This window comes from Chinchilla lanigera, unplaced genomic scaffold, assembly GCF_000276665.1.
Source record: "Chinchilla lanigera isolate Chin_1 unplaced genomic scaffold, ChiLan1.0 scaffold00054, whole genome shotgun sequence".
Classification (NCBI taxonomy): domain Eukaryota; kingdom Metazoa; phylum Chordata; class Mammalia; order Rodentia; family Chinchillidae; genus Chinchilla; species Chinchilla lanigera.
This window is the reverse complement of record NW_004955455.1, coordinates 3,194,384-3,216,586: the sequence shown is the minus strand read 5'-3', so window position 1 is coordinate 3,216,586 and position 22,203 is coordinate 3,194,384. Positions and strand designations below refer to the sequence as shown.

The 22,203-nt window shown below is 41.4% G+C and overlaps 1 protein-coding gene and 1 pseudogene across 4 annotated transcripts in view; one reads left to right on the top strand and one right to left on the bottom strand.

Annotated features, from left to right (window-relative positions):
- The window catches only part of Znrf3 (zinc and ring finger 3), a 222,880-nt gene that overhangs the window by 73,250 nt on the left and 127,427 nt on the right, over nucleotides 1-22,203 (bottom strand). The gene's annotated exons all lie outside the window — the stretch shown is intronic.
- Nucleotides 3,324-4,329, top strand: LOC102024645 (annotated as a pseudogene).

The following is a 22,203-nucleotide window of genomic DNA, read 5'->3' as shown; positions in this document are numbered from 1 at the left end:
CTTCTTTTTGAGGTGATTCAAATGTTCTGAAATAGACTGTGGTGATGGATGTAGAATTCTATGAATATACTAAAAACCACTCAATTGTACACTGCATATAGGTGAATTATATGGTATATGAATTACATTCCAATAAAGCTGTATTAGAGAATTATGCAAATAAAGGGTAAATGGGAAAAATCCCAGTGGGGCGAGACATTAATTATCATCAGTACCATGGTATACTAAAAAGAATTCTATCATCCAGGCAGTTACTTTATCTCCCACAGATTCAGCTTGCTCACCTGTAAAACACTGATGACACCTCCCCCACGGGAGTGAGACAGCACAAGTCCATGTACTCAAAAAGTAAGGACTTCAAGGTTGGACGGAAGGCAGGGAGATGAGGATGCACTGCTCAAGGAAGAAGCACCTCAATGAACAGTAGTTCCATGAACAGAATGAAAATGGCATAGCCTCAGAGGAAATACAGTAAAAAGGGATTTCAGTGTGACAGATCATCCACAGTCCACATATCCAATACCATATAATCAAGCAGGAAACCCAGCAAAGAATGCATAAAAGTAAAACATCAGGGGTGAAGCCTGCATGGGCAAAAGTCCCCAGGACAGGAGACAGTGCCTTGGGGATCCTGAAGGGCTCACTAGCTACATCCACGGGCTACAGATTCACCTCATTCCTTCCCCTGCTTCTTTGTAATTGCCCTGGTAAGTTTCCAAACCCAGGGAAAGAGCCAAGAGTGCTTCAGGAAGGGACACTTGATGAAAATGATTAAAATATTCCTATGTACTCTGTTAACAGCAGGGGAAGGAGGGTAGAGAGGGGAGGAAACCACAAGCTCAAGTATTAAAAGCAATAAATTATATGCTGGGCTTTGCCACCGTGTATGACCTTGGGCAAGTCGCATAAGGGCCCCATTCTCTCTTATCCTAAGAGCAAGGGGAATGCCTGCCACCTGCCTATCTCATGGGGGTTTGGGGAGGATTAATAAGATAATGTCTGAGCTGTGCTCTGGGTTCCTTGGATACAGCTGCTATATATCAGGAATTACAAGCACAAGTTGGGGCACTTTCTTTCTCATTCCTCACCTCATTAAGCTACCTATGCCTGATTATAACTGCTTATAAAAGAAAAAAATTCTTGTTCAAAGAAGAGTGGACTGAGAAGGCCATAACCCAGGCTGCGTCTGCCCAGGTTGGTCTTAAAAGACATTCTCTGAACCCACATTTGTCAGCGATGTCACACCTAGAAAGTCTAGCACAATGTTTATCATTTAATCCCGGTGATGGACAACTAAAAGGAAAAACAGGCCCTCTGGACATTTGGTTTTGAGAGTCTCTGTTGCCACTATTCTTTACTGCAAGGTTGGGGGACCTGTCAGGTTGCCAGTAATGACGGACTCTTGGCATCTCAACTAATCAATTCTTAGGTGTCAGACTAATGGACAAGTTATTGCAGTGTCTAATTTCAAGGCAACCAACTAAATAAAACAGCTGGCTATAGGTTTACATACAAAGAAACCAATTTGTTATATTCCTAAGTGAAGGCAAAGTGATAGGTGAATGTGGATGTGTAAAAGTACAAAAAAAAACAATACTTGATCTTGGTCTCTCTCTACTTGGGTGAACCTGACATTTATTCTTAGAAAGCTCACTACCCCTGATACACAACACAGAAGTCAGCATTTCAGGTCTAAGAAAGCAAGACTTATATAGGTCTGTGGCCCAGAGGTTGTGAGGACACTCAGCCATGGCATCTTGACACATATCCATAGAGGCCACACAGGCAAAGAACAGAGGAAGCTGAGGTGCACTTCAAAACTGTCTCCTCTCTGCCTTGGAGCAGTTAAAGACAATGTCTTCTCACTTCTGAGTTCCGATAAGGATGAGGCTTTCTGCCCTGTCCCCTCAGAACAGTTACACACATCAAATTGGTTTTGGCAGCAGTCCTAGCCCCCTGTTTCTGTATCACACTTTTTGGTATGAAGGACATAGACCTATGGGGAGCTGGCTGGCACCTTTGGCTTCCCTTCCTTCTGCTCTCTATGGAAGTAATAAATGGAATTGAAAAGCAGCTTGTCTTGTACTTTTACCAGCTGAATCAGTAAGACCTTGGCCTTGTCTGCTCTTCTATGCTTGACAAGAGGGTATATCCAACTCTCACCTGGACTGCACCAAAGCTCTAGGTCAAGAGTACATTGCTGCTTCCCTGTCCCATCACAGGGGTGTTGAACTTCTAGCATGCGTGGCGTAGTGGGCTCTTTGTATCACTGAAAGCTCTTAAAGGTTCGCCATCACTGGCCTATCATAAGAGAAAGCATCAAAATCCAGGGCAGTAAACAAAACTTTAGACCTAAGCAGACCAACACCTTCTGGGTCAGCCTCACAGCACAGCTGATATTCTTCCTATTTTGTCAATCACATGGAAAGACATCGATACAGACAGAGGTTGTTGTTAAGATGAGAGGTAACAAACTACAGTCTGTAGCAAGCCCACACAACCGCTAAGACAGCAAAGATAATAATAACAGCCGCTAACACTATGTGCTTGCCAGGTTGCAGGCACTACTCTACTAGTTTTACAGGGATTAACTCATCTGATTCTCACAAGTTACCTTTGAAGTAGATACTCTTGTTTTAGAGAAGAGGAAGCCAAGACAAAAGATTCAGCAATTTGCTCAAGGTCACACACAAGTGGCAGAGCTGGAATTTAAAGCCTGTGCACCTGGGTTCTTACCCTGCTGCCACAACATCAACTATATTCCCAGGACATCACTACTGCTGAAAAGTAACATTTTATCCAGCCTAGGTGCTAAGAACAGTTCTTGTCCCCACATCTTACAGGGTTCTTACCCTGCTGCCACAACATCAACTATATTCCCAGGACATCACTACTGCTGAAAAGTAACATTTTATCCAGCCTAGGTGCTAAGAACAGTTCTTGTCCCCACATCTTAGTTAATTGGGTGAACTTGAGTAAAAGGCAACAATGAGACAAAGAGAGGGGCTGGCAAGGATCTAGATAACAAAGGACTCTAGCAGTTAAGGGCTATCCATTCTTCCCTTGAGTCACAGATAAGAGAGGGACAAACTGCACCCAGGACTCTCTACCTCCACAAGTCAAAGCCCCAAGAAATAAAACAGCAGCAAGGTAAACAGTGAGAGCTGATGGGAGCAATCAGAATGCTACAGAGGTCCAACAATACACTTCTGGAGTTGAAAGTCATTTTCTTTGGAAGACTCAGATCGTGCAGGTTTACTCAGCGAGGATGAAGTGTGTGCCTATGGGAGACCCGGCCCCCATCAGAGTGCTCAAGTTCAGCAATGTCTCTGGCTGTGCGGACAAATGGAACTCAATCATTAAGCAAAACATGGGAACTGACCTTATACGAATTACAAGGAACACCTCAGGATGCAATGACAGACGGCTTGGAAGTTGTGGTTTCACCTAGAAGTCTCCACAGCGAATTAATGTGCCCAATTTGTTTGGATATGTTGAAGAACACTATGACTACAAAAGCGTGTCTGCACTGTTTTTGTGCAGATTGTATTATCACAGCCCTAAGAAACGGCAACAAAGAATGTCTTACCTGTCAAAAAAACGAGTTTCCAAAAGATCACTAAGGCCAGACCCAAACTTTGATGCACTCATCAGCAAAATTTACCCTACTCATGATGAGTATGAAGCTCATCAAGAGAATTAGCCAGGATCAACAAGCACAATAATCAGCAGGCCCTCAGTCACAGCACTGAAGAAGGTCTGAAGATCCAGGCCATGAACAGGTTACAGTGGGGCAAGAAACAAGAGACTGAAAATGGTAGTGGAGCAGAAGATAATGGTGACAGTTTGCACTGTAACAACGCATCCACATGTAGCAATCAGGGAGCAGGCCCTAGTAACAAATAGACCAAAACATCTGATGATTCTGGGCTTGAACTTGATAATAACAATGCAACAATAGCAACTGATCCAGTAATGGATGCTGCTAGTGAAACTGAGTTAGTATTCAGGCCTCATCCCACACTTAGGGAAAAAGATGACAGTGCACAGACAAGATACATAAAGACTTCAGGTAAGGCCACTGTCGATCACTTATCGAAGTATCTGGGTGTGAGATTAGCTTTAGAAGAACTGCAAAGCAAAGGAGAATCAAACCAGATGAACCTTGATACAGCCAGTGAGAAGCAGTATACAATTTATATAGCAACAGCCAGTGGCCATTTCACTGTATTAAATGGCTCTTTTTCTTTGGAATTGGTCAGTAAGAAATACTGAAAAGTGAACAAACCCGTGGAACTTGATTATGCCCCCACTAAGGAGCACAAATGAGATTTTAAAAATCAATTCTGGACTGACAGAACTGATTTTATAGCCTAATTCTTTAATATTATTTATAGCCTAATTCTTTAATATTAAAGATGCACCATCATTACTTTTATGGACAGATCTTGGATATGTTGTTCGGTTTCCTTTCTGAGCCAGACTCATTTACACTATTAGGTTTACTTCCCCTTAATTTAAGATTTACTTTTTGGAAGCGACTGCAGTTATTCAATACTTCTTTCCTTTAAAAAATATATCTAAGAGGCTTGGGATTTAGCTCAGTGGCACAGCGCCTGGCCAGCAAGCACAAGGTCATCAGTTCGATCCCCAGTACCGGGTGGGGGGGGGAGTAAAAAATATATCTAAGTTGTATGCTTTCACGAAGTATAGTTCCATTTGCAGCACCCTTGGACCCAGGAATTTTTCATAGTTATGTAATCTTAAGTAAAGATTAAATTGCTATCATTTTTCCTCTCCCCTTAAAAGTTTTCTAGGCCCATGGAATGTTAAATACACTAATATGTATTCCAACTTCCTTCCTCCAGAGTGTTACATATTTATAGTTTTCTATACAAACTAGTATCTTCATGAAGACCAAGGCTCAAATTTACTGTGCTTAAAAACAATTCTCATAGGATTATATTTCATGGTATTTTCTTCCATAATATCTCACTTAAAGGGAGATTCTTTATAGACTTGGTGTCCACTGTCATGCAATGTTATTTTTTTCATTTTTTCCCCTGTAAGTTTAGAATTTCTGGTCATGGGGAAGAGAATCAAACAGAATCTTAAGTTCTATGGGGATGTGGTTCATTAACAGATTTTACTGAAGGAAGAACTGGTAGTAACATGTAGTCCTCAACTGTATATTTAAGAGGTGTTTTTTTTTTTGTATTTTGCTGTCTTTATTTCTTCTGTTATATGTTTCTGATGTTCTTTTCCTATTAAAATATCACAGATATGGAGGAAAAAAAATGTCAAAGCCCCAAATTTAGGAATACATAAGTGTCCATAATACCTTCAGCCAAATGCTGGACAAATTAAGTCAGATGTGGCAATAGAAATGAAAATATCAAATTTAAGAAGCCAGTCCTATCTTACAAGAAGATTTTGAATACTGTTTCTTAGGCTAGCTTGTGAATCCAAGGTTATTATTTTTTATCTCAATCTCTTGATTTCTTAAGTACTATATAAACCTGATGTCTTTGACACGTAATAAATCCACCCACAGCACCCTCTCACCAGCCAGCCCATACGACCTACTCCCTAAGTCAGTGATCTTTCTAACATGCCCTCTGTCTACTACACTTGCAGATATTTCCCTCAAAGCTCTGACCCTGAGACCCTAATTCTGATGTCTGCAAAGGTTCAGGTCCTTGTCCAACTGAAAGAGAACGATGTAAAAACTTAAAGCTTTGCAATTCAACAGAGTAAAAAAAGGAAGAAAACAAAAGAAATGACCTACATCAATTTTCCTAATCTTAAGAAAAAAGTAATACATCATAGCAAATCATTAACTTTGCCTAGCAACATGTTAATAAAGGAACCCCCTCCCTTTTCTTTTTTAACTTGAAAGTGACCAAAGAAGTAAGGAACACACCAGGCATCTGGTCAGTCTGCTTGTTGGTTCTGGCAGATGACCAAGCAGTCTCGCTGTGTCCTTTATCAGGATGCAGCTGACCCACAGTAGAAGCCAGGGAACCACTCACCACTCAGCTCTGGCATACAGATCTTCAGCCATAATAGCAGCCCCAGCAAACAATCTTCACAACTATGCTTAGACATCTACCTCCCAGATCACTGTGACTACCTAGTTAGCTGATTTACCATGGAGGTGAACAGGATGCAGGCTCTGGACCACAGCCTGAACTCTATCTTTTACAACTGCAGCCTTAGGCACATCATTTAGGTCCTCAGGTCCCATGGTTCTTTCTCTATAAAACATGAGAAACACTACAACCTGTACAGCTTCTATTACGGTATGTAACAGATGACAGCACAAACCCAGATCCTCTCTCTTTCATAAGACTTAATTTGTGGCTAAGAGCAAACCTTTCAAGTGTAAGCAATAACCTACTGCTTTGGTATTTAAGATTCAGGTTTGTGATGAAGTAGAGTTGTGAACAGAAAGAAAAACTACCTTTGAATTATTGCTCCTTCATAATTCACTTATCTTCTCTCTTCAAGAGTTTTGGAGATTTTTGTTTTATTCCTATGTTGGGCTATTTTACTGCACTGTGTCTAGGAGTAGATTTATAGATTTATTTTGATTCATTCTGTTACATAAAGCACTCTTGTGTTTTCAATCTGAAAATTCACATCTTGTTTCACTTCTGGAAAATTCTTAGCCTTCCTCTCTGGATAGTGCCACCACCCCCATTTCTTCCCTCTGGAACACTAATCAAACCTGAGTCAGAGACTGAGGCCTCTGGGTCAAGATATCTTTACTTTTCTTCTGTGAGTCTGGTAAATTCCTCAGCATCTCTTCCAATTCACCAATCTTACATACATCTTTTTAATTTGGAGTTTCACATAAAGATTTAAATTTTAATGTCTATTTTTCATTTCTAATATTTTATATTGACAAATTTTATACTGACAGATGAGGACCTCCAAAAATGTAGTAATACTGGTAAACCTCCAACATCAGCCTTCAGGGGGTCTTAGCCCTTATTGTTGCAAAGTTGTATCCATTTCTTTCCACTGCTCAAGGCTCCACCTGTGTAGTATGTGTCAGATGTTTTTAGCCCAGGGCTTGTGAGTAATAAGTCTGGCTCCAGTCCCTTCCCAACATGGGCTACTTTTCATTGCTACTGGCCAACTGCAGTACGGCTCCTAACATCAGGACCTACTTTCAAACACAAAAGATGGTAGGACTCTGGCTTCAGTATTAATCTTTGCTTGATGTTTATTCTTTTCTCCACCCGTAGGGCATTTATTTTGTCTTTGAACATAATTATACCTCTAATTTTCTCTTTATATTTGGTGTTTGGAATGGGGAGGAGACTGGTTCAAAATTAAACACTAAGCAGAAGGTGATAATTCAAACAAAGACTTAAGGGGAGTAAAGCAGAAAGCCATGTCTGGGGATTGAAAATTATTCCAGATCAGGAAACAAGAGCAATTCTAAACCAGGCATGGTGGTGCATTCCTTTAATCCCAGTACTTGGGAGGCTGAGGCAGGAAGATCACCATGAGTTCGAGGCCAGCCTGAGCTACACAGTGAGTTCAAGGGCAGCCTGGACTATGTAGTGAGACCCTGTCTCCAAAAAAAAAAAGAGCAAACGTAAAATATATCCGAGGGAAGTCTGGCATGTTTGAAGGACGCAAGGAGGCCAATGTGGCTGGAAAAGAGTGGGCAAGGGGGACAGTATGGGAGAAAGGGGAGACAAGCTATAGCAGGCCAAACCACAAAGGGTTTTATAAGCCCTCAGAAGTCAGCTGGGAAGTCAGTGGTGAATTTTGAACAGAGTGGTAACATGGTCTGGCACGTGATTTAACAGGATTGCTCTGGCTGCTGTGGCTAAGAAGAGCCTGGGGAGAGGGGCAGTGGCAGGAAATAGAAGGGTAGAATGAAGACCAGTTAGGGAATATAACACAGAGAAGGAATGATGGTGACCTGGAATAGGACAGAAACAGTACAGGTGGTGGGAAATGTTCAGAGTTTGAACTCAGATGCAGCAGAATTTTTCTGATAGGTTAGATATGGATCATGGAGAAAGAAGAGTAAAGGATGACTCCAAGGACAGAAACATCATTACCAGAGATGAGAAAAATGATGGAATAGGTTTGTTTTGGAAAGAGTTCAGTTCTAAGCTGGGCGTGGTGGCGTATGCCTGTAATCTCAGCACTCAGGAGGCTGAGGCAGGAGGATAGTTGCCAGTTCCAGGCCAGCCTGGGCTACAAAGTGAGCTCAAGGTCAACCTAAACTGCATAGCGAGACCTTGTCTCAAAAAGACAAAGGAAAAAAAAAAGGAAAGAGTTCAGTTCTAAACACTAAAATGAAGATAAAGCTTTGTTACTTAACTACAAAAACATAGTAACTACTGTTAAGACTCAAAAAAGGGCTATAGCCCAAGATATTAAAAAACTTTTTAAAAATGGTAAAAACATAACCCAATTAAAAAATAGGTAAATAATTTGAATAGTTTCCACCAAGAAGAAATACAGAAGGCAAATAAGCACAAGAAAAGACATTCAGTATCATTAGTCATCAGAGAAATGCAAATTAAATCCACAAGAAAATATTGCTAAACACCTACTAGAATAGCTAAAATTAAAAGACTGATAATATAAAATGTTAACAAGCATATGGGGCAATGGGAATCCTTACACATTGCTTTTGGGGATGCATTTCTAAAGGACACAGTTCCTCTGGAAGTTTGGCATTTCTTATGAAGTTAAATAGATTCTTAGCATGTGACCTACAAATTCTCCTAGGTATTTGTACAAGAGAAATGAAAAATCTGGGGCCGGGAGTGGTGGCGCACGCCTGTAATCCCAGCACTCGGGAGGCTGAGGCTGGGGGATCACTATGAGTTTGAGACCAGCCTGGGCTACAAAGTGAGCTCAAGGCCAGCCTGAACTGCATAGGGAGACCCTATCTCAAAAAAAGAAAAAAAAAAGAGAGAAATGAAAAATCTGTCCACACAAATCTCATATTCAAACATCCACAGCAGCTTTATTTGTAACAGCCAAAAAATGGAAACAATCCAATATCCCTCCACAGGCTAATAGATAAATAAACCGTAATATGCCCACACAATGGACTACTAGTCAGCAATAAAGAGCAACAAAACATTGATACACGCTACAATATGGATAAACTTAAAAATCATAAAGCTGAAAGAACCCAGACTTTTCCCTCCTCCAAAAAAGAGGGTACAAAAATGCATATTTTCAGTTATGTGGAATTCCAGAAAATGTAAACTAATCTATAGTGACAGAAAGCAGACCAGTGATGCTCTGGGTCTGGAGCAGAGAAGGAAGGAACTATCAGGAGAAAAGAAATTTTCAGGGTGATAAAAATGCTGTGTACCTTGCAGTGGTGGTTTCACAGTGTACACATTTGTCGGAATTCACTATGCATTCCATTTTGAAATGTCTGGTTTAGTGAATGTAATTACCTTCTTTAAATGATTTGCTTTTTAAAAAGGAAAACGTTTAATTCAGGCTATGAACAAAGCATCTTAAAAAGAATCAGCAACTCTACTATGCAGCTCTAAAACCCAACCAAAAGTCATGAGAATCCCAGTCCTGATCACTTGATTATTATCAGTAGCACCAGTTACATAGCTTCAGCTCACAAATACTGCACATGATGACCTCCTGAAGAAAAAGGATGAGGAATGTTCTTTCCTGATTCATGTCCAGCTCAGAGCTGGGGCATAAAAAGCAAGGAGCTAAGAGACAATGTCTTTTCAAGAGAACATGGAAGTGGTTCTTTTACAAGCTCCATAAAACAATCCTGGGGGCTGGGGATATAGCTGAGCTGCAAGGAGCCTGCCTGGTAAGTGGGAGGTCCTGAGTTCGATTCCTGATTCCAAAAAAACCCCCTGAATCTTGGTAGAATAAAAACTGAAACACCACCAGTCAGAAAGAGTGTATGAGCTGAGACATTCAGGAACTCTGCTTTGCCCTTCTAAAAGGATGCTTACAGTATACATCAATGCACAACAAAACAAAACCAACAAAAACTTACTTAAATGCATTTGAGCAAAAAGTCCTCCACCTGTAACTTTGGACTCAAGGTCTTATTCTTGCAAATTTGAAAGAATGTATCCCTCAATTCCAGTCAGAGACCAGCAATCACAACAGAGAACATTATTAACATGGGCAGGCCTGGTGTGGTGGCACAGGACTGTAATCCCAGCACCTGGAGGCTAAGACAAGAGGATCACTGCGAGTTCGAGGCCAGCCTGGGCTACACAGTGAGTTTAAGGCCAGCCTGAAATGCACAGTAAGACCTTATCTCAAAAAACAGTAATAAAAACAGTAGTAAAAACAGTTTTGTTAACATGGGCAGTTTGCTCCTCTACACAGGAGCTTTTCTGGCTGCAGCTGTCTTCCTCTGCAGTCTCTCCCCTAATCCAGGCATACATGTTTATGTGTACCCATGGATGTGCTCACACACAACCATGTAAATGCACAGCACTAGTTAAAAGTAGAATGTTCCATATATAAACATGCAACAAACGACCATACACTGGAAGTTTTCTTGGTGGAAAACAAACAACTGCTTATGTCTTTTGGTGCAATGACCCAGGGAACACTTGAGCATGGCCGGAAACATGTGTCAGCACATGGACTACTTTGTTATAGCCGCAGGAACAGATAGCACAGCAAATGCCAAACTTTTGTTACCCTTTCCAAAACAGCAACATCATAAAGTACAGGAAGATGCTGCCGCTATCTGTAAGTAGGCAGATGCTAGGCATGGGGTAGTCTTCTACACTTCGAGTGACTGGGAACAGGTGAAGAGTGAGCATTTGGGAAATCTTAACAGCGGGAAGGCAAGAAGGGTCAAAGCAAAGGGAAGCCTGGCAGACCATGGGTTCTGTGAAATTCTGAACAGTGCAGCACTTAGAACTGAAAACACCTGAATTTCAGAAGGAGGCAGCAGAGTGGGGCCAAAAATGAACTCACTACAATTTCCTTCTAACCAACTTGCCAAATTTTTTTTTTTTTAAATATAGTCCCTATCAATACGACCCAAGATCTATGGAATTTGAGAGCCCAATTCAGAATGGAAACTCAGTCCCAGGCCTTCCTGCTACCATAGGTCTAATTCCTCAATTGTGCCGTCGCTCATTAATTAATAGCAGCTCTAAGGCTACAGCTACCAACTGATAAGCAGCTCTGGAGCACCATTAAAAATGGACCATTCCAGGGAGGACTTGTTGAGAAGGGGCACCAGGGAACTTTCTGAGCTGGTGGTCATGTTGTTATCTATCTTGACAGGGCTGGGTTACACAAGGAAACCCACTTGTCAAAACCCATAGGATACTACACATATAAGATTTGTACATTTCAGTCCACATAAATTTTATCTCAAAGGGGAAAAACCCACAAAAACTGCACAGACCCTGCACACAAATAACCCCAATTAGAATCTCTGGGGTTGAGATTCAGTATGAGTTTTTAACATGTTTCCCAGATGACTCTGTTAAAGGTAAACTTTAAAAAGAAAACAACTTGAAAATGACTTTTCTAAAGCGAAGAAAACAGACCAAGGGTAGACAAAGAACATATTCAAATGTAGGCTTCCTATTTTCTATCAGAACTAAGTATCTTAGTCTGCTAGGCTGCCACAACAAAAGAGCACAGACTGGATGATCTAAACAACAGAAGTTTATTTCTCACAGCTCTGGAGGCTACAAATCAAAGACCAGTGATGGCAAAGGTGGTTTCATTCTGAGGCTTCTTTTCTTGGCTGTTGAGTGGCTATCATCTTGCTGTCAGCCTGCATGACCTCTTCTTTGCAAACACAAAGGGGGAAAGATAAAGCAAGCTCTCTGGTACTTCTACTTACAAGGGCACTAAGCCTATCACAGGGCCTCACCCTTATAACCTCATCTAACCCTAATTACCTCCCAAAGGCCCCCAACACTAAATAGTGTCACCTGGAAGGTTAGGATTCCAGTACATGGGGATACACACTCAATCCCGTAACACCTGTCAACAAGAAAGAAACTGTAACTCAGATTCTCAAGTGTTACTGGGAATAACCATATGGAATAGATACCATGTCCCAATTTTTTATTCACAAAAATGGCACCTGTATGTGGTTCTACTTAAATTAGGTATGACAATAAGATGCCATTAGTTGTAGACACAGCACGTGCCTTAGTAAATAGCTAGCTTAACACCCACAGAGCAGCATAATCTTTTTCAAAGAGGTCTACCCAGAGTCTGGCACAGTGGCACACACCTGTAATCTCAGGAGGCTGAGGCAGGATTACAAGTCTGAAGCCAGTCTGGGCAATTTCGAAAATAAAAAATAAAAAGGGCTGAGGCTGGGGCTACAGCTCAGTGGTACAGCACCCTGGGTTGGGGCAGGGCAGGGAGAGAGGGACAGGGGGAGAGTAGGGGAGAGAGGGAAAGAGAAGAAGAGAGAGGGAGAGAGAAAGAGGAAGAGGGAGGAAGAGAAAGAGAGAGAGAGAGAGGGAAAGGGGAGGGAGAGAGATGAAAGTCAGAGACAAAGGAAAAAGGAAGAGGAAGCAGCAGTTAATGGATACGGTAGCCAGAAGGCAAGGTGTTCACCCACCTGCCTCCGTTCCACAGCTAAACAGTCATTTCCCATGCAGGAGCCATGGAGCTTCTGGGCCAGATGCTCATGTACACCGAGCTTTTCCTTTCCTCCAAGAAAAGCTGCCTGTATTTTCTTGTTTTTGAGTTTTGGCTTTTCAGCAAAGCCAGAATTTTCACCCAAGGTTGCACAACTTGAGAAGCAACTCAGTCTTCTCTTGGGGAGGATGAAAGAGCATACAAAAGATAATTTTCACAAGCGCTTGTGATCAGTGAGAAGCTTCGTACCACAATGGCTGCTCTTTTCCAAGTGACTCCATCCTTCTCTGGTGATGAAGCATTTGCTCATATTGCCAAGCCCCAGAGCTGTCTTTGCTACAAGACACAAAGATTCAATGTACCATATGCAATTTATTTGGTCCTGAACAGTCACTTGTTTACCTGAGCTAAAAGAGAAGTCAAACTGTGAAAGAGTGGACTTGGTAGCCATAGAGGGTGGGAGAACCAAACCTGATCAGTCATGAGCCTGAGGCTCCTGGTGTCCTCGGTACCCTACCAAGGCCACTCTTATCACCTTCTCCTCATAAGTAGAGAGCACAACAAGTACTTCAGATGTACAGTCTTTATGACTCATAACTCAGGTCCCTTCCACCTCCTCCCTGTGTGAAGCGGACAAGAAAGAGATGACTGTTCCATGAGATGAGGAGTCTGGGACCAGGAGGGGAGATACCAGAGCATGATGTAACAGAGTCTGCTGGATCCACATTCACACCAGCCACTCTGGCACCCCACCTCCTGTCTTTGCTATAGAGCACTGTATCATTTTGTTCCCAAAATGGGGGAGCAAAAGGAAAACCAATTGTTTTATCCATCTTCAAGTCTGACAATCACTGCTTTACTGCAGTGATTCAGTCTAAGGAGGTACTAAAACAGTTGATGGATTAACTGATTACTATGTTTCGGGAAAGATAAAACTCATTCCAATGAATTGCAACCTCAGGCCTTCTTACAACTAGATAGAACAGCGTCACTTTCCAAAGCATCCTCCTTGACTCCTCGCCCGCTAAGCTCTCTTCATCCAAAATTTAGCACATTTCCCACCTTTAAATATGGTACCTCCTCAGGGAAAACTTGTTAGGTTCAATGTAATGTACAAGGTCTCAGAAAGACAAGTATTATTATCCAATCAGAAAACAATTTTAAAGTTTATTGCTTCCTTCAATAAAGTTACTGAGCACCCTCTGGATGACACACATTGGAACAGGTGCTATGAATGACAGAGGAAAGGGTCAGCCTAAGGATCCAACTGTGACGTGGCTCTACATGATAATCCTCAGTTTAGGATTTTGTAACTGTAAGTCATTTTACCTTTTAACCAGTGCCACTAAAGCAAAATCTCAGAACTGCAAAACCCCTTGATGAAGACAGGCTTTGAAAAGGACTGTCCTTGGCCTCAAACCATAAAGACTAGGGTTGTGATAGACCTCAAGATGCTCTGCATACGTCTACACTGCTCTATAATTCTAATTTCAAATACAGACAGCCTTGAACAAAAAAGCCCTGCATTTTGCACAACAGACACATTACCTTCTCTAGACTTAATTCAAATTTAGCTTCTTAACAAATCAAGATGTGTTGGGAGAGGGGCGTGACCAGGCTGGCAGCCCTGAACCCCACTCAGCTACTAAGAACTCTAGGTCTACATTTTGGGGTAGAAAAGGATCAGGGCTGTTAGGGCCTATTTTTCCTCCAAAACTGACTCAAGGTGATTACCAAGCTCACTGAAACTATTTATACCCCAGGTCAGAAGCAATGGACCCCACCCAACTCAACAGAATGCTTCTAGATCCCCAGAAGTCTCAAGATACAGGAATGCCTCACTCCCTATTTTCAGCTCTTTTGCAGATAAGGTCAAAGCAGGAATGCATGAAGTCTTCCACAGTGACTTCACATACTGCTTTGGGCAATTGAGTAATTTTTTTCTCAGTTCAAAGTTCAAGAAGTTAGCAAGGAAATGCTCTGTTAGACCAGGTGACTGTAAAATTGAAAGACAGGTCCCTGGCTTTGCAGACAAGTCCCTCTTCCTGTAGCAGATAAGGCAAGACTAGTTTTCCCAAACTTTCCAAGCTGGCACTGTTAGTCCAGAAGAGTTGTGAAGTGCCCATGTCAGGGTTTTGTTCAATTCAATGCAAAAAGCTGCTGCTAAAAAAACAAAGCAAACCTCAAGGAAAATAAAGTTGTTAAAACCTCAAAAATGCCAGCTGACATTGCATCTAATGGAAAATCTACAGGTGTAAGCAGGAATTATCTATCACCTCTCCCCACCTTATGTATCTTCAGACCTGTTCAGTCCTTTCTGCTTTGGGGTAAACTCCACACCTCACCTTACTAGCTCACTTTCATCCCAGATAGCAGCCTGAAAAAAACACATTCTTTCCTTGCAGGAAGGAATAGACATTCTATCTCTAGCCACTCAAGGTGCTACAGCACCTTCTATCAGCCAGGTAGACCAACTTGCTATTCCTATCCTAGGAAGGAAGACAGTCCTCCATGCCCCCACACCATCCTGCCTAGTCTTTAGAACTCAGCAGGCCCTGAATGGGGTAAATGGACAGATGGCTTACAGCTGTAGTTCTCAAGCCATGTTTGGTAGTGGAAGCCCTTTCTATAAAACAATTATTAAGTAAAATTCTAGTGAACCAACAAAAGCAGAGCCCTGAAGAGCCCCAAGGCTGTTCTTTTAGCCTCCTTGCTCCTGGCAGGTATCTTCACGCTGTTCCACAAAATGCAATTCAAAAACCATTCACAGTGTTTGTCTTTCCAAAGCACAGGCTCTGAATCACAGCTACTCTAGAGTATCCAAGGCAGTACACAGGTACACTTTTAAAACAGGAGACATTCATTTAACGTAAATTAGAAAATGATAGGCGGCACTGAGGCTTAGTAAAATGTCCCTCTAAAAATATCATTTTTCACTCGGGAAGCTAAGGCATGAAGTTTTTAGCATTAGATGATGGCTTTGGTTTATCAGAAAGGAGTTCAGGGAGAGGTTTCCAGAGGATAAGCTCCATGGAAAGACAGCTCCTAAGGGACAAAATATAGATTTTTATCAAATAATTTAGGGCACAAAAATAACAACTCTAGAGCCAGGTGTGGTGGCATATGCCTGTAATCCCAGCACTCAGGAGGCTGAGGCAGGCAGATTGCTTTGAGTTCAAGTCCAGCCTGCACTACATAGAAAGACGTTGTCTCCAAAAATATCATTTTCTGCCATACCTAGGATACCATCAATTGTTACTACTTTTATTGAACAAGAAAAAACTAAACGAGGACAAGCTGGCTGTGGTGGCACATGCCTGTAATCCCAGCACCTAATATGCTGAGGCAGGAAGATCACCACAAGTTTGAGGCCAACCTGGGCTACACAGTTCAGTTCAAGGCTGCCTGAATTACATAGCAAGACCTTGTCTCAAAAGAACCAAAACAAACAAGTAAAAATTTAAACCAGGACACACCATAGAATTTAAAATATTCTAATTTCAGACATGAAATAAGCACCTAAGAATTAACAGAATAAGTTATTTCTATGTTTCATACTGCACTCACTTTTAAAGAAAAATGACTACCACAGACTGAATTGTCCACTGTGCTCCCTTCCCATTCATATGATGAAGCCCTAAACTTTCCAAATGTACAGAGAACTTTGGGAGGTAATGAGGGTTAGATGAGGTGAGGAGGGTGAACCTGTCCTGATAGGAATAGTGTCCTTACACAAGGAGACACTGGAGAGTCTGCCATCTCCACTCTAGCTTCTGCGCTGAGAGGACACAGCAAGGGGATATAGCAATCTATGAACCAGGAACAGAGCCTTCACCAGAAACCAACACAATGGCACCCTGATCTCGGACTTCCAGCTAGTATAATATGATAGTATTTTGGTATAGCAGCTGAATAGACTAAGACAACGATGGTAAACCTTTTAGAGCTTTCAACGACACAAATAGCTACAGTAGCATATATGTATATATGCCGTAAGTTCACCACCACTGCACTAAGACAAGGACACACATATATGGCAGAAATTGTGAAGGTCCTAAAAAGTGACTGAGTAACAACGTATAGTGAGCTATGTGCCAGGCTCTCTTTCAGGTACTTTCTAACCATGGATATATTTTATCTTTAAAACAATGCAATGAGGGGAAAGTACCATCATCTTCATTTTCAGAGCAGTATAACAAGGGTGAAGAGCTTGCCTGTTGTTACACACAAACAAGTCCACAGCAAGAATTTCAGCCCAGCGCAAGGCATAAAGGTTCTAAGTCCCTGATCCTCTTACACACAAGGCCTCTCCAGGTATGGCCATGGGAAATTGCCAATATTCACCAATTCTTCTATTTTGTTTTTTATTTTCTGAGACAGGGTCTCCCTACATAGTAGTTCAGGCTGGCTCACTTTGTAGCCCAGGCTGGCCTCAAACAGATAGGTACTCTACAGCCTCGGCCTCCCAAGTGCTAGGATTATAGGTGTGAGCCACCACCAACCAACTCTGACCTACAAAAACAAAAGGGTCATAGGATTCAACCTACTATATAGAGTGCTATTTGTTAAATGACTGATTAATGACTAAGGTGTGAGTGGCTAGACATAATGGCACCTTCCTCACATCACTAAGTTCAGCTGCAAGTTCTGAAACTTTTGAAATATTCTATAATATTTAATTTAAATCCCCTTCATCTTCTTCAACCATATTCCAACCTCCAGAGTCAAGTGAAAAGCAGGAATACTTGAAGGAGAGAGGTATAAAGAGGAGAAACATAAATATACACTTTTCCTCCACTTCAGGATTGTCTCTCAAATGATTTTAAAGCCACTTTGAGATAATAATTCTCCAGACGGATCTCTCACCAGCTGTGCCCTCATTCCTGTCAAGCTGTGGCTAGTGGCTAAGCCAGAGGTTGGAGGGCAAACCCATAACCCAGAGTTGGCCAAATACTCCTCGAGATGAATGATTTGGTGTAAGGGTAAAGTACCAGAGTTATGGCCAGGATCCGCTTCTACAAATGTATTAAATGATCGAAGAAGCTGGGACCTCCACACACTAGGCCTTTCCTGTTAGCGCCTGTGTGCAGGGCCAAATGCCACCCAGAGCCCTTGATGCCCTTACTCCACACACTTTAAGATGAATGGGGCTCCTAGAATTATGCAACATGCTGGCCACCTCCTGTGTGTATGCCGTATCTCAGGTTTCTAATAATACTGGGAAGATGCCCAAGGATCTGAAGTTAGGCAGAAACCTGATACATACTGTGATCGTCACAGAGGAAGCAAGGGAAAAACATGGATCTTATTTTAGGAAAATGCTACCTTATTCTGACATATAACTCAAAATAATAGATAAACAAGGACTGAGTGGGTTAATACTCTGGGCTCTCATATCAGCAGATCCTGACATAGGAACCTCTTTCACTTTTATTTCATTACAATTTCCAAAGCTCATTTCATTACTCATGTATCACCATTAACTCCTAACTCCATAAAAAATTTGAACACACACTTTCACAGAGATGTTCTTATTTTTTAATCATCAAAGCTTTGCACCAGGAAAAAATTAACTCAAGCTACAGATTATCTTCATAAACATTACGTTCTTAATAGAAATAAACTGCTCTTTTCCCTTAAGCAAAATAGAATATAACTATGCAGTGCCTTTTGAACTTGGTTTTCAAAACGTGAATGGGAACACTTTTCCAAAGTCACTAATTCACAAAAGAACCAAACAAAATTGTTTAAAAAAAAACATAGAAATGAAAAACTTCTCTCTGGTAAAAGGAGCTGTTCTTTGTTGATAAAGGGAGGTTCAAACATATTTTAAATATTTTTAAACAAAGGCCTAGCTGATGTCCTTTAATCCATCCATCGAGCTCAACTTTCTATGCATGCAGCTGCTGTAGTGGAGCACCCATTCACAAGGAGGCGGGGGGCGTGTAAGCATTTCTTTTAGTGTCCCACATTCCTGGGGGACAGGGGGCTTAACAAGGTTAAGGGCAATTTTCAACCTCCAATGCAAGTACAACAACATCTTCATAAAAGTTTTACAAGGACATTCTGGCAAGAACCAAACTACCACGAAGGGTAATGTTTTGGGGCCCTGAGTATTCCAGCAGCTCGCTTTTCTTGGCTACCTCTCCTGGCTATGTGGTACAAATCAGTGGTCTGCTGGGAACCCACAAGAGGGTCCCATGGAGAAAGCACTTGGTAAAAATAAAGCCAGATAGACCCGTGTTGGCTCAATATCCTTGCTCCAGAGGAAAGGGGAGCAAGTGGAGGCCAGACAGATTTCAACATCTCTGACCAGTGCAGGAGAAGAGGTATAGGCAGAAGGACAGAAGCAGATACATGCAGCCACCTGTCTCTGGGTCGATTAACCTTCTCTATCCATGCTTTCTGAAAACACTGTCTTCAACCTCACATTCTTAATTAGTGAGCTTTCATATAGCACCACTCTCAACAGGAACCTCAAATGGTAGGCACAGGTCACCCTGGAGAAACCATCCACGATATGACCTATAGAACAAAGGTCAAGGTAAATAACAGAATCACAGTGCCATGGGAAGCAGCAGTCCGTGTTGTGCCAATGGCCATTCCCTAACGAGGTCATAACAAAGTACAACAAACTGAGCTGCTTAAATAACAGAAATTTAGTGTCTCACAGTTCAGGAAACTAGAAGCACAAGAACAAGGTGGTGGCAGGGTTGGTTCCTTCTGAGGGCCCTGAAAAAAAAATCTGTTCCATGCCCTTAGTTTCTGATGGGCTGCAGGCAATCTCTGGGGATTCTTGAATTCTTGACTTGCAGAAGCAACATCTTCACCTGGCATATTCCCTGTGTGTCTACATTCAAATTTCACCTTGCGTATCTTGAAGATTATAAGGACACCAGTCACACTGAATTAGGATCCACCCTAATGACCTCATTTTAACTTGATTACCTCTACTAAAGACCCTCTTTCTAAATAAGGTCAAATTCTGAGGTAGAAGGATTAGGGCTTCAACATACAAATTTTAGGGAGACAGAATTCAATCGATAAGAGGGCGGTGAGAAACACTGGCAGTTGAAAAGGGGCTCTGTAAGAAGATATTAAGCATTTTCATTCTTCAGCATCTCTTTCACAATAAGTAACTCCAGAAGCCAGAAGTCTGAAATATCAAGATGCAGGAATAGGTTAAATGAATAATTTTTAAGTGGGTGGAAAGATGTAAGCGAGAGAAATATGGGCAAGGTGCCATCCCAGGGGGAAACAAGGAAAAATGAGGTGTAAAATGATATATTCATAGACCGTTTTGGCAGAGGCCTGTTGCCAGTAGCTATAGAGTAGACTCCCAGAGTTTGGCAAGATATGAAAGAAGACAAGGCGCAAAATACATTAATGGCCCAGCCACGGCTTTAGATGGAGTCATAATTGGCTGGGAAACTGGGCTCACCTTACAGTTCCATGAACTGCTATGTTGGAGTCTCATGCCATTCCCTGAGTATTTACATGACAAGAATCAGGTCATTGCCAGCCACTGGCCTGGGCTTGAACTAAACATCAGTCAGAGGTTTTCAGTGTGAGGAAGAATACCGTAAAAAGATATGGAGAAAGACCCTCAAAAGGCCACCGCCTTTTCAAACTTAAAACATGAAATAAAGGAAATGCATTTGGCAAAGGTAGATGGTGCAGTTCAGAAAATGAGAAACCATTTTATTTTTTTAAAGAGCCTCACTGGTTTTAGTTTTTTGATTTTCCATAATAATGAAAACAGGAAAGAATGGTGCAATTACAAGGTGCATAATACTATACACATTCTGTCACCATCACAATGCAAGTCCATACTCCCCACTCCGTTAACAGAAACAAGCACTTTCAAACCATTTTAACCCAATTTCCATTAAATGCTACCTAGGCCAGCAATTCTCAAAGTCCAATCTTCAAGCCTTGGGTGGGCTGGGGTGGGATGTCTTTCAACCTTTTCAGGTAACATGTGAGAGCAAAAATATTGTTGAAATAACACAAAGACACTACCTGTCTTCTACCTCTACTGGTATCTGTGATGACATACAAAAATAACGGTGAGAAAAAAAAATCCCATAAATCACAGCAGTGGAACCTTGCTGTGCTTCTGACCACTATCCACTTGCAATTAAAGTTTTTTAAGAACAATGATGAAGCAATATTGATGAAGCAATTAAAACTATTAATTTTATTAAATCTCGGCCCTGAATATACTTTTTAAAATACTGTGTGATAAAATGCTGCATACCAAACATGGATGGCTATTTCAACTTATGCAATTGTGAGTTGCAAGCTGAACTAGCCTATTTTTCATGTAATACTACTGTACTTAAAAGAACAATTGATAAAGTATGGTTATATCACAACCATTCGCAGATAGGTATAGGGCAGACACTTTCTCAAATGAATGAAGCAAGTCCTTACTTCTAGGAAAACAATGTAAGCTCTTTTTGTTGCCAGTGATAAAATCTGAACTCTCAAGTAAACATTAGAATTTTGGGAAAATTATATCTATCACCATGATGGTGACAGAATTTTGATATTTAAAGGCTTTCCTACTGAGATAGGTAGGATACGGTATTTGGAAGAGCTGCATGACCAAGTATATCAATATTTTCTGCATGACCAATGAATGAATGATAACACAAAATTATTTATTAGAAAAATTCTATTCAAGGTGTAAGACAGACCAATGTATTTCATTATAAGAGTACTAAGAGTTCACCGATACGGGTTCAAAATTCTGCATTGCAACAAATCTTTTACAGAACAACCTCATCTCAAGTTTTTATATAATGTTAAAGAATCTCCGCAATTATCTTAAGATGCTATTAAAATATTACTCATTTTTAACAACATATCTGTACAAAGCCAGGTTTTCTGCATACACTTCAGTAAAAGCATATTGGGCACGGGGGCACACATCTGTAATCCCAGCACTCTGGGAGGCTAAGGCAGGAGGTTCACAAGTTCCAGCCCAGCTTGGGTAATTTACCCAGGCCCTGTTTCAAAATAAACAATAAAAATAGGCTGGAATGTAGATTAATGTGTAGGGTGTGGGTTCACTCTCCATTACTAAATGAATGAAATAGAAGTGAGAATTTATCTACTATTAAGCCAGACATTAAACAGATTTACAGAGCTGGGGATATAACACAGGTGCAGAGTGCTTCCCTAGGATGCAAAAAGTCCGGGGCTGGAGCCCCAGCAGAAAGAGAGACAGAGTCGGGGGGATAAAGAGACAGAAGGAGGGATTGAGGGAGGGAGGGAGGGATAAAGCGGATTTACCCAACTGGAAAAAGGATCTAAACAGACATTTCTCCAAAGCACACATACGAATAGCCAGCTAATAAGTACATGAACAGATGCTAAATATCATTAGCCATCCATCAGGCAAATACAAATCAACACCATAATGAGATACTATTTCACATCAAAAAAGATAAATAGTAACAAGTGTTAGTGAGGACACAGAATGAAGACATGGAAAAATGAGAGTCTCCATCAGTGATGGGAATGTAAAGTGGTACAGCCACACTGGACGACAGCCTGGCAGTTCCTCAAACACAGGGTGACCACATG